The 14,190-nt window shown below is 29.8% G+C and overlaps 1 non-coding gene across 1 annotated transcript; it reads left to right on the plus strand.

The window, feature by feature from the left end:
• The first annotated feature begins 13,637 nt into the window (after positions 1-13,637).
• On the plus strand, positions 13,638-13,802 carry LOC142237307 (U1 spliceosomal RNA). The gene has a single exon (XR_012722443.1). It is a non-coding gene; the product is annotated as a U1 spliceosomal RNA (small nuclear RNA).
• The last annotated feature ends 388 nt before the right edge of the window (positions 13,803-14,190 follow it).

Genomic DNA, 14,190 nt, shown 5'->3' on the forward strand with positions numbered 1-14,190 from the left:
AAAGATTTTTCGCTTAAAATTCGGTAAACTGATGAATGATTATGAACAAAATTTGGATATAGCATACGGTTTTCAAAAATCTAGCGTATTACACTCATGTGTGGCTATATCGCCAACGTGTTTTAAGCCCAGTCGCCTTCACACATGACAAACAACTTAAATTTTGTTAGATTTGTTTTAGGCTATGTTTTATTCAATTCCTCCCAATTTAGCTGTTTCCTATTGGTTTCATTATGGAACAAGTATTTCCCTATTGATTCTGACTCATTTGAAATATTTCTGAATTTTTGTGAAGCTCCGATCCGCTTGAAAGTCTGTACACACAAAAAAATAACTGCAAATAAATATTAACAACTTTATTTGTATGTAAAATCTGCTGATGCTCAACAAATTTGTCTATTGAATATGAGACATTTGTTGTTGAAATGTGTTTGTAGATGCTTGACAGAGGAAATAATAGAAATATTCTGAATTTTCAACAAATTGTTTTGTTGCGAAATTAGTTGACTGCTATCGATATGAAAACAAAAACAAAAATACAAGACTGGTGACGCGCACATCGTTGAAAACATGTACGAAAGCTAAAAAAAGTATGCGAAGAATACCGTTAGAACAAAATGAGTATGAGCACATGCACGTGTATGATAGCAAGCAAAGAGCTCATTCATCAGAGAATACAGAAAAGCATTTATAAATGCCTGTAAAAAATTTATATTTTTTAAATTTGGTAGTTAAATGTGTTTGTTGTATGAGATAATTAATAAAACCATATTAATATCGGGATTTATTACAAGTTATTACAATTCTAATTAACTATAATATATATCACTGGGCAAAAAGTTGTCAAAATGCTTGCTAGACCCTGGACTACTCAAATTTAAAATCGTCATATATTTACAAAACTGAGTATAGGATTTTCGACACAAAAATGTTACATGTTCCCCGACCAAAAATAGCATTTTGTCATATTCATTCTCTGTGTGTACTTAACAAAATATCTCCAAAATTGTTCCGGCAATTTTGCAATTTTGGTGCAATAATTCTGTCAATTTCAATTTAATTTTTTGTCAATACACCAATAAATTTGTTACAGGTCATTGATAGACTGCAACAAACCACATACAATTTTTTTCGTTCAAATTCAAAAATATTTGTTGAGGATTAAAAGTAACGTTCAACAACAAATATTTTGAACTGTTGGATGCTCAACAAATTACTTACAAATTATGTTATTGAGAACACAAATTATTTGTTGCCTTCTGATGGTAACGATTGCTAACAACTTTTTTGTAATAATGGTTATTAAAAGTACAAATTAGTTTGTTGCAGGAAAATTAACAAATTTTGTTATTGGTTTTCCAACAAAAGTTATTGGTTCTCAAACTTATTTTTATCTGTGTATTTAAATCCTCTAGTACCTCATTTTTTCAGCTGAAAATATATTCCCGGTTTGCCACACAAAAAAAGAGCAGTTAGGAGTGTTTCAAAACAAACTTCGTCTTTTAATGAATTCCAGGTTTTTTCCCAAATATTGAATTTTAAACGGACAAACATAGTTTGGCATATTCCTTTGGCTATACAACGATTACAGTCAAGCTATTCTATATTGATTCATTATTTATTTATGACATGTACAACAAGAATATTATATTCTTATAATTACAGTACAGGTTACAGTTATCCATTTAATATAAAATATTAACATTATAATACCTAAGAGTAAAAGTTTTGGTAATTTTACATTTGATATTGTGAATCCAAAGTTACATGAAGAAAAATGTTAACATACATAAAAATGGAAAAGGAAAAAAATAGAAAAAAATATATAAAATAAGTAGTAGTTAAATTAAAACAAAAAATATACGATTCAAGTTAACTTGATATAAAAATTACAATATTATAAATAAAATTGAATGGTGTATAAAATAGGGTAAAACAAAAAAAAAACAAGTTAAAGATGTAAATAAAAAATAAAATAAATAAACAAAACAAGAATATATAATAAAAAATGGACAAATATAAAAAAAGCGACAAAAAGATTAATCAAAAATAAAAAAAGAAAAATAAACAAATGTAGCATTCAATAGATATGCATCGTCTGCTATAAGCGAAAATGATCAATTTCTGTTTAAATTACAAAGTGTCACTTGTTGTTTGAATATTGTGTGGGAGTGTATTCCATAGACGTAAGGATGATATGAAAAATTGCCAATCAGAGGCCAATGTAGGATGCACGAGTGGTATAAGTCTTTTTCCCCTGTTGGAACGAGCAAATTTAAGTCTATGGAATAAGTATGACGGAACTTCCGAGTGTACTATCTTGTGTAGAAATAAAAGACTCCTAATTGACATTAGTTTCTGAAGCGAAGCTCCATAAATCGTGCGGGAGAATTGTGTGACAGAGTCGCGTCGCCTCAATCCATAAACATAACGCGTAACGTTATTAAAGAATACATTCAATTTGCGCCTACTAACCGAATCGCAGCTTGCATCTGGTCTATATATATTCTATATATAGACCAGATTGTGAGTACACACAGGCAGATTCAAAGAAACTTCATTTAAGAAAACAAACCAACTTTTCAAGTTATAATAAAATTGCCCAGAAAACTATTTTTTTATGATAAAAGTTTGAACTTTTCAAAAACTTGTAACAAAAGAACAACGTTTGCGATACCCATCATCCAAATGTTTTTATACCATCCACCATAGGATGGGGGTATATTAACTTTGTCATTCCGTTTGTAACACATCGAAATATTGATCTAAGACCCCATAAAGTATATATATTCTGGGTCGTGGTGAAATTCTGAGTCGATCTGAGCATTTCTGTCCGTCCGTCTGTTGAAATCACGCTAACTTACGAACGAAACAAGCTGTCGACTTGAAACTTGGCACAAGTAGTTGTTATTGATGTAGGTCAGATGGTATTGTAAATGGGCCATATCGGTCCACTTTTACGTATAGCCCCCATATAAACGGACCCCCAAATTTGGCTTGCGAGGCCTCTAAGAGAAGCAAATTTCATCCGATCCGGCTGAAATTTGGTACATGCTGTTAGTATATGGTCTCTAACAACCATGCAAAAATTGATCCACATCGGTCCATAATTATATATAGCCCCCATATAAACCGATCCCCCGATTTGGCTTGCGGAGCCCCTAAGAGAAGCAAATTTCATCCGATCCGGCTGAAATTTGGTACATGGTGTTAGTATATTGTCTTTAACAACCATGCAAAAATTGATCCACATCGGTCCATAATTATATATAGCCCCCATATAAACCGATCCCCCGATTTGGCTTGCAGAGCCTCACCAGATTTGACCTCCGGAGCCACTTGAAAACCCAAAATTCATCTGATTCAGTTGAAATTTGGTACGTAATGTTAATATATGGCCTCAAATACCCATGCAAAAATTGGTCGATATCGGTCCATAATTATATATAGGCCCCATATAAACCGATCCCCAGATTTGACCTCCGGAGCACCTTGGAAGAGCGAAATTCTTCCCATTCGGTTGAAATTTGGTACGTGATGTTAGTATATGGTATCCAACTACCATGCAGGAATTGGTTCCTAGCAGTCCATAATTATATATAGCTCCCATATAAACCGATCGCCAGATTTGACCTCCGGTGCCTTTTGGAGAAGCAAAATTCATCCGATCTGGTACGTTGTGGTAGTATATGATATTTAACAACCATGCCAAAAGTGGTCCATATCAGTCCACAATCATTTATAGCCCCCATATAAACCGATCCCAAGATTTGGTTTTGGAGCCTCTTGGAGGAGCAAATTTCATCCGAGTGAATTGAAATTTGTGGATGACAGTCTTTCGTAGAAGTTTCTACGCAATCCATGGTGGAGGGTACATAAGATTCGGCCTGGCCGAACTTACGGCCGTATATACTTGTTATTTATAAATTTATAACAAAAATTAAATATATATATATATATATATATATATATATATATATATATATATATATATATATATATATATATATATATATATATATATATATATATATATATATATATATATATATATATATATATATATATATATATATATATATATATATATATATATATAATATATTTTATATATATAATAATATTAACTGTTTCTTTTGACAAATTTTGACAAATGCCTCTTTCTTGTCTCCAATGATTTAATGAATACAAAGTAAGAAAACATTTTGTAAGTTCAATTGCAAATTCATTTAAAAATTATCAGTGGTATCTGCAAGATCTACACATTTCAGGTCGTAATTTAACAACCACACACGTCAATTGCTAATTGGATGGCAGTAGTGATACAACAGATAAAGCACAATTTTTGTGATAAATGTCCATATTTGGAATCAAAACAATGCAAATATCCGATGATATACATATGTGAAACAAAATCAATGTAAATAATTATTAATTGAATACGTTATATCGACCCTTAACTCCATAGTTGTATATGTCATTATATGGTGCTAAAAGATGTACATGTAAATTACATTATAAGAAGAGTCTTCTTTTCTGAGAAGCAAATAAAAAAGATTACGGAGAATTGTTGCATCACTTGTTTATTTACTCCTAAAGAAAATATTTTATGACAAAGGGGATTTTTAGACTCACTCGAAAATTTCGACTTTCGACTTAGCTTACTATGGCTTGCAAGTAGAGATATATATCAATTGATATACATTGTTGTATACTTGCAATTTTTTTCAATATAAATAAAAGATTTAAGAAAAAATTGTGACGATAAACAAACAAAGGAATGGACCACCATCAACAACATTTATGAATACAAAAACAAAAAAACGAATATTGCCTTAGTAAATTGAATCGATACGTCAATTTCATAAAATCAATATTAACAAGCGATCAATGTTCAATGTTTAGTCAAAGTAGAAGTACATATGCTCAGCTCCATCATAATCATCATCATCACGATGACGATGAAAACAAGAATGCAAACAAAACGAATGATTAACTTTTAGTTCACATTCTTATAAAATAGCAGGATTAATTATTAACTCGATAGTGGATATTTAAAATTCTTCCGCATCTAAAGATTCTTTGCTGTTTTGGTTGTATTATTTCTGATTACTCTGTAGATATGTTAATACAATCCTTTCAGACGAAATAATAGATCTTGTTAAGTGCAAATTAGTTAATTATATACATATATCTATATTATAATTGTTTCTCTAATTTTACCAGCGATAATGATTTTCATGCGAGTGTGGGTGCACTCAATCAAATAATATGTAATTCATTCCCAAATGGCCAATTAAAAATGAAACTGTAAAATTACAAAATGTTTGTGTAAATTTTGAAATTTACAAGAATCCGTTTACATTCGACGAATCAATATACAAATTATTCGTGGAGATTCAGACGACGCCCTCAACAAAACATTCGGGGGCATTGCCAATTGCGTCGTGATGGTTGGCGATGATGTCAGTTCAATGATACCATAAATGCCACATTTGAACTGGATGTACTCAAATAATTTGCACAAAATAAAATAAGACATTTTTATTTTGCTTACATTTGTGTTGTTTTAAGCACTTGAAACAAAATATTCACACATTAATATTCAATGAATGTATTTTAAAGAAATTTTATAATATTTTGCGCATTAATATGGAGTTGATATTGATTTTTGTATAATGTCAATAAATAAGGAAATGTGTAATGTTTAAAAAAAAATTAAAAATAAAAATTTTAAAAATAAAATGCAATAAATAAAGGTTCTTCTTAGATAAATAAGTTGTACCTAAACTCACCACATGCACAGAAAAAAAATGTTTACAAACGTTTCGTTTTTTTATTTTTTCCAAGTCCAAACTTTTATTGTCAAAAAAATGGTACAAAATGTTTTTTTTTCAAATAGCATTTGGCTTCACATTTTGTTGTTTCAACATTTAACGTATGCAATACCAAACATTCCCAGGATTTTTTTTTCTGAAATCGGTTCAATCACAAAAATGATGAGTATTAAATAATAATAATATCGAAATAAAATATATTCCTGATTAAAAAATAATTGATTTCTTCGGCACTTTCAATTAATTTTTTAATTGGTTTAGTTATAAATTCTATTGGCTTTGGTCACAAAACTCAATTAATATTTTAATTGAGGCAATAAATTATTTATTGTATTATTATTTATTTATTTATGATTATTTTACCTTTATATTAAATAGTTTTCTTTCAACTGTATATGAGTTTATACTTTAGTTTCATTTAAATTCAAATTGAATTCTTAATTGGAAATAGGTTAATTGGAATGTTATTTTGATTGAAGAGTTAGTTTGCCTAATTCATTTTTAATTGATTACGTTTTCAACTTCAATCAATGTTGTAATTGGAAATCTTGCGAAATTTCTTGGAATATATTTTTTTATTTGATATTAAGTCTATAGATAAGAATATCCTTACAGACCAAAAATAATTATACAATGGATAAATATATACAATATTGGAAATATTGCATCATTCATTCAAATATAAAATTATTTTGCGTTTTAATGAATATTTATTTTCACATAATTCTAAAAGGTGATAGTACACTGAAAAAAAAGCATACCCGGTTCCAAAGATTTTGTCTTTACTTTAAAAAATTTGGTATTGATTCCGAGCCAAAGAAGCGTAAGTAAGTAAGGATACTTTTAAGACACAATTCTCTTTTAAAATCGGGTTTTGTGTACTTGCTTCTAGGAAGCAAATTTTAATTTTTCGCTTTTTCAGTTTTTTGTCTTCATATGCTATCAAAGTCCTTTAAAAACAAGTTAACGACGACTTTATTTTCCAAATTAAGACTCGACTTCTAGTAGAAATTATGCTGTGTTTCAAGTACAAAACGTCTTTAAAATAAAGTGTTGAAAAACATGTCCTATATTTGAACGATTTTTTGCTTGTAGTCAAGATGCAAAAAGACAACAAATTTAAAGACAATTTCATTAAATTTAAAGATTTTTTCTAAATTATTAAAGTCAAGTTGACCTTAGCCCAAACATTTTTTCTTTCATGTTATGATATCCATTTTTAAATCAAATCACTTAATTATAAGGAAAGTTTATCGACCTTTGGTCAAGGAAAAAAACTTTGTACTAGAGAAATGCGTCTTCTATGCTAAGCAAAATTTGCATTCGTATTTGAAAGACATGAAATCTTTGACCTCACGACAATATTTTTTTCAGTGTACTTATTAAAATCATTTAAGAGGTGACGGAGGGAATCATTATTAACATAGTTACTTTGAAAATATTGAAATGCCAATAGTTGAAACTTTCTTGTCGGTCTCGTTGGAACATTCAGACCGACAAAAATAAAATATATATGCAAAATTAAAAGTGCTACGAATATGAAATTAGCCAGAAAATTCTGATTTTTGATTTTGTCTATAGTTTTAAAACAACCAATAATAATAATCACAAAAAGAATATACTTTTCTTCCAAAAAAAATCGTATAACGAACGATGAATCTTTCTACACGCAGAGAAGAAACATGATTTTCACAATCATATTCGAAGAGTAAAATAATATGATAGGAGCTATTTTTGCGGCGACCATGTAACATTTTCACCTGCAACCATGTTAGCCCAGTGTTCTAAGAAAAATAAAATTGCCCTCATCTAAAATGTTATTATATTGATAAAAAGAAATTTGTTTGAATCAAAATACAATGGTCCCGATCTAAAATGTTATGGTATTCGTCAAAAATGTTTTTCTTCCAGCTAAAATAACATGGTCACAACCTAAAATGTTTTGATCTTTATGAAATTTTTTTTTTCGTCGTCGGAAAAAGGACGCCACTTGAGAAAAGAAAACACAAAATTAAATTTATTTATTTGATTTTATTTATTTATAAACTAATTCATTGTTTATTTGTGTTTATAATGTGGTGCAAGCAAACATCACATATTTTTACACACTCTATTGTGGTTCAATTTCAACAATAAGTAATTATTTCATATTTACTTCGTGCCCATCAAATGTACCAACGCATACATAATGCATAACTGCAAATAAAAATAAATTATACCATACATCAAAATGCAGAACAAAAACAGGTAAATTTTTTCAATTACACTTCCCTTATTTGTGTTCACATAAAACCACGTGCCACTTCTGAATAAATAAATTAACACAAAACACAGTAATTCCGTATTCTCCGTCCATTCCAAGAAACAATCAACATACGACTGATGCCCAAAATGAAAATCGTGTGTACCTGCTCAATGTTTTTATAAAATTCTTTTCGCTGCAAAAAAAAACTAAAAAAAATTAAATGGTCACGAAAACAATGTACATGGTCTTTATGGCCATGTAATCAGTGGTGCCAACTATTTTTGCTGAAAATCGTCAATTTTAAAAATATTTTTCGTCAAAATCGTCAATTCATCCCAAAGAATTCGTCAAAAAATCGTCACCTATAAAACAGCTAAAAAAAGATTTAGAAACAAAATAAAAGTTTTATTCAAACATCTGAGGTATACATATATTGTATTCACAATAATGCTGTAATATAAAAAAGGGTTTAATTCATTTTAGTTACATGAATAATGCCGTTAAAATCTCTAATTAAGTCATATAGTTTCCAGTTTATTAAACGGCGATTTAGACAGAAAAATGTCCTATTCTCCAAGCGATTTTAAATCCTTATTACTTGCTCATGTATAATTTTTATTATTATTACTATTATCGGTAATGAATAAATAAATAAGGTGACTTTAACTAAACTGGCTTCATAGCAATCAGAAATATTTAGCTTTAAATAGTTTTTAGACAAATGAATACCTTGCAATGTTTAAGTTTCAAAGGGATTCCGAATTTTAGGTTTATTTATATTGATTGCTTGGAAATTTCTTTCTACATTGGAGACGGCTACATATAAATTGTCATATTATTGAGATTCAAAATAACTTGTTTACATTACAACTTATGAAAATCGTCGACTTATAACTACATCACTTTGAAAAATCGTCAAATCGACATAAAAACCCTTAAAAGGAAACACTTGAGTCGAGCATTTTAAAAAATCGTCATCTCATAACTACGTTGTTTAAAATCGTCGTCAAATTGTCAGAGGCCAAAATTACCATCAAAAATCGTCAAAATGATCGTCAGAGTTGGCACCGCTGCATGTAATGGTTCTAGACATGTCTACACGCTCACAAAAAATCGCTTCTGTAACATATACTCCCAAACATATTTTGCTTCAAGCATATACATTTTTGGGTATTGCCCAAACATGTATATGTTTGATCTCTTCCAATATATAATATGTTTGAAAGCATATTGGTCTAAACAATATATGTTTGGGTAGTCTAAGTTCCAAACATTTTGTACTTTTGCATCCAAATTCAATAATGTTGTCTTCCAAAAAACAATATGTTATTATGTGACCATATAATATGTTTGGAAGCATTTTGCATCCAAAAATATTATATGCTTAAAAAAATTCTCCCAAACAATATTGTGCTCAAAATTTTATTTATTTATTTATATACTTACAATCATAATGAATTATGAAAATAAACAGGTAATATAGGTGCTAACAACATAGGTTTTCGACCTGAATGCTCAAAATTTTGTTTCTGCCCAATTGTATATTCCTCGACATCTTTCTCACTTCCACAAGATTTTTTAGTTCTTAGCACCTTTTTCTGTAATACAAACATTGGAGAAGAAATTATTCAATTTTATGATTTTTTTTATTCGAACAGCGGACCACACAGTTTGTAAGGATCAAAGAAGTAGCTGATCAATTGCCCAAGGAAAAATAAAATGTTAATTTTGTAATAACAAGCAACAACCACCAACTTAATTCAATATCGCTCCCTGTTAAATAGCGCTCCAAGCTACTAAACACATATATGTTTATAGGCTATTTCTAAATTAATATATGTTTGCATTCAAGCATATTATATTTACAAACATTTTATGTCCCAAACATAATATGTTCTAACATATTAACATATATGTCCCAAACATGTTATGCTAGTTTATGAACATTATATGCTTGCACTCAAAAATATTGTGTTTAAAAATTTGTGTTCCAAACATATAATGTTTATAGCCAAACATATGAAAAACAGTCTTTTTCAACCGTGTATACGTAACCTATAAAAATACTTTTTTCCCTGCAAAAAAGTAGAAAATTTTGATTTTCCCGACCATGTAATGGTCTCAAATTCTATCATTTAAATAATAGAACATGTTTGCGGCATTTGAGAACAATTTAAATGCTTATTGCCAACATATAGTTTTCTCCGCTCGAAAATTATTGTTACAAAGACAAAATACATGGTTTTCGCCACAATTACATACTCTAGATAAGCATTAAATGGATGCAGCAACCATGTCCAAACATGTTTTTTCTGTGCGTGCATAAAATTTTATTTAGGAGGAAATAATTTGTATGTGGTAAATTGTGAAATATATATAAACAAATTGCTTAATTATAACCATGATTAGAGGCTGAATTGGAAAATTTTCGAACAAATTTAAATTTTCAATACAAGATTTTTGGTCAAAAGAATCTGGCAACACTGCCTATAAAACAATTGCGTAAATGTAATGAACTGTTCATTACTATGATGAATCTTTTTTTAAACGGCAATTATCAGTGAAAATTGTATGAAATGTTCTTATTCACAATATAAGATTACATTTAGGAAGACAGGAAATGAGTTCAGTATTCCCACACTATTTCATTCCTTCATATACAATTCGACATACTAAACAATTTTATTCGCAACAATGAAACTATGAATTTGCTATGCCTACTTTGCTCTTCCTCCAATGACAAAAAGCCCAACTAAAAACTAGGCCTGTGATCAGTCATCATATTCCGTAAACAAAGTGTCTCAGAAAACAATTAACCTTGAGTTTAACTACAAATAAATCAATTAACTTTTGTTTGGTTGGTCATACGCTAAACAGGCATAATCGATCCATTTTAATCTACACAACAAAAAAAGTGAACAACAATATCGCGAATGGTACATAAAAATTTGTTATCTGGGCTATTGACTTCTTGGCTTCTTTAACCCTGACCATACGTATACGTAGATATGTAAACCAGATAGGATCCAATAAAAATAAAAGCCAGGAATAACAATTTGGAGAACAAACGCATGTTACGCACTTTTATTTCTATTTTAATTTTTCTTTACCATGCCATTGACCCAAGTTTGTGACCAAAACAAAAGCCAATAAACTACCGGATAGACGGACAAACAAAGCCTCTATCAAATTCAAACCTCAATATAAAATGAGACAAATCAACAAACTTATCACCATCATCATCGCCATTACTATCGTCATCACCAGCAACATTCAATATGCAACAATACACAATGGCCATAATAAATGACCAGAATTGAATATTTCGACGGCCAAAAGATTTGACTTTAATACTCATGTACAAGTGTTGACAAGACTAAAATACTTTTTTTTTGTATTTCGTTATTATTTCACATCGTCTCATTATCGAAAAGTATAGATGGAGAACAAAGCCTGGGTCTCTGAATGAAGTGCGTAAATGATTAATGATTTTCTAAATGGAAAATAACGACTTAGGTAATTAATTGTCCATAATTGTGAAAAGTGCTTGCATAAAACGGTGTATTGTGTTTATTTCAAATTAGAACTTATATTGTGTGTTTGAATGTTCATACAAAAAGGACAACATTCACACCGAGTTAATATACATGATTGGAGAGAAAACTATTACACTTGGATTATATATATGTATATGCTGGTCATGTTCTAGCAATGAATCAAAATTCTTTTGAGGAGGTCATACTATTGCTTTATTATATTTTTAGTTACAATCTACAAAAAAAAAAAACTTAAGAAAAACAAACAGCAACAAAAAACATTTTTTTCTATTTGTAATAAACAAACCAACAATTTATTATTTTTAAATTATCAATAAGTCATAAATATTTCCCTTTTGTTGTTTTCAATTAAAATGGGAAAATTTTTAACACCCTGTTAGGTTATTTTGAAAAGAGGGTCCAGGATTCTCTATCTTAAGTCCTCTGACATTTTAAACCAGATTTTGCTTGTTGTGCGATTTTTTTTCTTCGAAAAATGCATAAATGAAAAATGCTGTACAACTTAAAATCTTTAAGAGTGCAATATAATAAGAAGATGATTCTTTAATTTTCTCCTTAGAAATCCTCTAATGGCAATGATGGATTGAACGTAAGGGGAATCTGGTATTTAATTTGGCAATGCATTGTCAATGTATGCTTTTTAAAGCGCATGACAAAAACTGAGGGTAGTCAGGTTTGGGAAAGCAAACGTGTACGTACATATTTTCGTACCAGTAGTAAATTTATTGCTTCCTCACAAAGAATTCAACGAAAATTTCTACAGCTGATATAACTTTAAGTTATTTGATTTTAGTTTTAATTTTGCTAAATATTAAAATACTTTCGTTACTATATTGATTTCGAAAGTCGTTTTAACAATTTGTAACTCAAATTTCTTCCTTAAAAATATGATATTTTACTGCAACAATGGGAGAAATATATTATTTTTAATAATTTTTCTTCAATTTGACAAAACTTATAAATTTCTTATACCATGTTGTTGTTAAAAATTCCTAAAATAAACCTACATTTTCATTAATTTTCGTATCACATTTTTGGGCGTTAGGTGCTCTTAAGATATAAAATATAATCTCATACTTTACTTCTATAACATGATAATGATTTTTTAATGTAACGTATTGCAATAATATGATCACAACTACTGATTTATTTGTTCTATATAAACTATATCTTTTAAAACAATCAATCACCATTTTCTTTTCTTCTCTAAAAGCTCTGTCAAGTGAATACCTGGTACTTACCCATAAACTCGTTTTAGTCCACAGTTATTGGTGTCATCACTGATTCATCCTATGCATAACCGCACATCGTATAGATAGCACATGCTCACATTGGGGTGCGTCATACTCACTAATGGTATGAGCGCTAATAAGGAAACATTCATATTATTTTACTGAACTAAATAAGCAAATATTATGAGCATCATATTGTTATATGTTGACTTTTAATATTATCATTATTAATAAAATTATTTATTTAGGTGAAGGTCCTGGCAACCAGTCCTAATGTTACTTTTTATATTTTTTGTAAATTAATTTACACTAAATAAATAACTAAATAAATAAAAAAAAATATTATTAGTATAATTTACGGAACATAATTCGAATATGTCAAATTTGGTCCTAAGTCAACGCTTCAATGCTTCATTCCTCCGTCGGTAGTATCTCATCTTCCTTTTCTTTAGTATTTGGTACACATTAAGTATTTCACATATCGTAATGAATAAGATTACAAATGTCTATGGGAGACCCTAATACACATTTATCCAAGACTTCTACAAATAGCATAGACATACCAACAATGTCCAAACACCCTTATCGAAATATATGCTTCTTGGCCATCAGTGGGAAATTGTATGCTCTTAATACAATTTGCTAATGTAGGAATGTTCACTTTGGTATACAAAATTTTATATGAGATTTTGAGTTATATCCATCTACTTCTCATTTTGTTTGAGGTTCATTTCGGATAAATTGTTATGGATGTGCGGAGAAAAGCATACTTACCTGGCGTAGGGGTTACCGTGATCACGAAGGCGGTTCCCCCGGAGTGAGGCTCGATCATTGCACTTTCGATTGAGTTGACCTCCGCGATTATTCCTAATGTGAATAACTCGTGCGTGTAATTTTTGATAGCCGGGAATGGCGTTCGCGCCGTCCCGATTTTTATAATACATTGCAAAATAACACTACAATTCCTATGGAATAATAGAGAATGTGTTTTAGGTTGCTGGAATTAGAAAGAAAGGGGAAAAGAGGGCTAGCATTGGGGATTTTGCGGACATTTTTATTGATGCGCACGACATTTTTCAATTGTGGATTTGATGGAGAATTTGCAGACAGTTTGTGTGGATTTATCAAAATCTCTTCTGTATAATAAATCAGGTTTAGAATAATGGTATACATGAAATAATTTTTTTGAAATACTTAAATAAACAAACTTTGCTCCTCTTTATACCGGGATATATCGATGTCTCCATTCCAAAGTACGCTAACATGTTGGCTGATAAGTCCCCGGTCTGACACATAGATGGCGTCGCTAGTATTAAATG

The sequence above is a fragment of the Haematobia irritans genome, chromosome 4, assembly GCF_050003625.1.
Source record: "Haematobia irritans isolate KBUSLIRL chromosome 4, ASM5000362v1, whole genome shotgun sequence".
In the NCBI taxonomy this organism is placed as follows: domain Eukaryota; kingdom Metazoa; phylum Arthropoda; class Insecta; order Diptera; family Muscidae; genus Haematobia; species Haematobia irritans.